Source organism: Erinaceus europaeus, chromosome 18, assembly GCF_950295315.1.
Source record: "Erinaceus europaeus chromosome 18, mEriEur2.1, whole genome shotgun sequence".
In the NCBI taxonomy this organism is placed as follows: domain Eukaryota; kingdom Metazoa; phylum Chordata; class Mammalia; order Eulipotyphla; family Erinaceidae; genus Erinaceus; species Erinaceus europaeus.
The window spans coordinates 52,985,225-52,988,002 of record NC_080179.1 but is presented as its reverse complement, the minus strand read 5'-3'; the positions used below and the strand labels follow the sequence as shown (position 1 = coordinate 52,988,002).

General features: G+C 37.4%; 1 non-coding gene across 1 annotated transcript; it reads left to right on the top strand.

Annotated features, from left to right (window-relative positions):
• The first annotated feature begins 534 nt into the window (after positions 1-534).
• LOC132534531 (small nucleolar RNA SNORA70) lies at positions 535-667 on the top strand. The gene has a single exon (XR_009546233.1). It is a non-coding gene; the product is annotated as a small nucleolar RNA SNORA70 (small nucleolar RNA).
• The last annotated feature ends 2,111 nt before the right edge of the window (positions 668-2,778 follow it).

The following is a 2,778-nucleotide window of genomic DNA, read 5'->3' as shown; positions in this document are numbered from 1 at the left end:
AAAAGTATGACCCAAACAACTGGCATGTGTGATTTTTTTTTAATTGCTCTGTAGGGGCAGGAAGTGGCACACCTGGTAAGGCTTACACATTACAGTGTGCAAAAACTTGGGTTCAAGCTCCCAGTCCTCACCTGTGTGTGTGTGGGTGGGGGGAGCATATACATCATGAATGGTAAACTAAAGCAACAGGTGTCTCTCCCTCACTCTCCTCTTCTGTCTCCCCTGTCATCTCCATTTCTCTGTTTCTATTCAAAACAAACAAACAAACAAATAAAATAATACTAAAGTTGTTCTGATCTGCTACTTCAACACTTTTTAAAATGTCCCCAGCTTCTTGGAGATTCTTTTACATTCAGATTCTCTAAAAATACTCTACAGTTTCTCTTTGTAGCCCATCCTAGCATTTGGTAGTCACTAATAAGAAATATAGAACACTAAAAAATTAAGTTGCAACAATCCACTTTGCCCCTCAGCATTTTTCATATTAATAAATTAGGTAGAAAAAAATAACATGGTATTAATAAGTGTCACCTTCTGAAACCAAGTAAATATACTGTGTTCTTTTCTCTGTGGAGTCCAGTGTAAATAAGAGCAAACAGCAGCTTCCTTGGTCATATGGACAGTAATTAGCTTGTGTTGATTTCCCTAAGTCACCTTGGAGATAGCTCTTCCCAGTGACCATTCATATCTCTCCCTAATCTTAGGCTCCAGACAGGTATTCAAGATACCTTAGAAAAATCCCAGGGCACAGTGGTCAGGGCCCCTGCAGGCCACATCATTATGTCTACCTGCACTAAGCTGCAGAACAAGAAACCTATGACTAAGATCCTGTGCAGGGTCAAGCTTAAGTTCCCTGGTTTCCAGATGATCCACAGACATGAAGTAGGATCTAGTTTATTCAAATAATTTATGTGTATATATAATAAATATTTATATACATGTAACTTCTCAGCTAGATATTATTTTATGTATTAATTATATATCAGTTATCACATTTACATATGTATAATTTTAATAGAGTTTGGATGTCTTATAAAACTCTCTAAGCTGTGGAGAACAGTCTGGAGAACTCTCAGAAGGCTAGAAATGGATCTTCCCTATGATCCTGCAATTCCTCTCTCAGGGATAGATCCTAAAGATCCCAACACACCCATCCAAAAAGATCTGTGTACACATATGTTCTTAGCAGCACAATTTTAAAAGCCAAAACCTGGAAGCAACCCAGGTGTCCAACAACAGATGAGTGGCTGAGCAAGTTGTGGTATATATACACAATGGAATACTACTCAACTATTAAAAGTGGTGACTTCACCGTTTTCAGCCGATCTTGGATGGACCTTGAAAAAATTCATATTAAGTGAAATAAGTCAGAAACAGAAGGATGAATATGGGATGATCTCACTCTCAGGCAGAAGTTGAAAAACAAGATCAGAAGAGAAATCACAAGTAGAACCTGAACTGGAATTGGCGTATTGCACCAAAATAAAAGACTGGGGGGGGGGGGGATATAGGTCCAAGAAGATGACAGAGGACCCAGTGGGGATTGTATTGTTATATGGAAAACTGAAAAATGTTATGCATTTACAAACTATTGTATTTACTGTCAAACGTAAAACATTAATTCTCCAATAAAGAAATTAAAAAAATAAAAGAATAGGAAAGCTATCAGGGGAGGAGATGGGATACAGAGTCTGGTGGTGGGAATTGTGTGAAGCTGTACCCCTCTTATCCTATGGTTTTGTCAATGTTTCCTTTTTATAAATAAAAAATTTAAAAAACAAGAATAAAAAAAGAAAAGGAAAGGAAAGTAAAGAAAAACAAGATCAGAAGAGAAAACACAAGTAGAACCTGAACTGGAGTTGGTGTATTGCACCAAAGTAAAAGACTCTGGGGTGGATGGGTGGGGGGAATACAGGTCCAAAAAGGATGACAGAGGACCTAGTGGGGGTTGTATTCTTATACGGAAAACTGGAAAATGTTATGCATTTACAAACTATTGTGTTTACTGTGGAATGTAAAACATTAATTTCCCAATAAAGAAATTTTAAAAGAAAGAAAGAAAACTCTCTAAGCAATAAAAACCAATTGAAAATTTTTAAGCAAATAGGATAATGACTGGAGGCTTAATTCAGATAGCCTAGCTTTAATAGCAGCAGTGCTCAAGGAGAAATCAGCAATCTTCTCTCCCCCCACACCCTCAAGGAGTTCCTCAGATAGGTGACATCATCACTATATGCCCTAGGAAGTGTCCTGTCACTGGAAGATGGATCTATGTGGTAACTCATTAATTTGAAAACTGTAGGGGAGAAACACACATCTAATTGCTTTCCATGAGTGTGTTTATAGAGAAAGCTTAAAACAATCTACGGGCCAGGTGGTGGCACCCCTGGTTGAGCACACATTGCTATGCATAAGGATCTGGGTTTGAGCTACTGGTTCCCACCTATAGGGGGAAAGCTCTGCAAGCAGGGAAGCAGTGTTCCGGTGTCTCTCTGTCTCTCTTCCTTTGTATCATCTCCATCCCTCTCGATTTCTGGCTGTATCTATCCAATAAACAAAAATAATAAAAATATCTTAAATTAAAAAAACATAACCTAGATTATTTGTTCATTAGTTTGTAACCTCTTCTCACTGACACAAATGTATGGAGATAAATATGCTTTTTTTAAATTAAACTTTTGGAAATTAAAAGAAAAAAGAAATGGAAGTCTACCAAATAAGCAGACAAATTTAAAAAACATGGTGGCAAAAAACAAAAAACAATGCAACCCTGAGCAA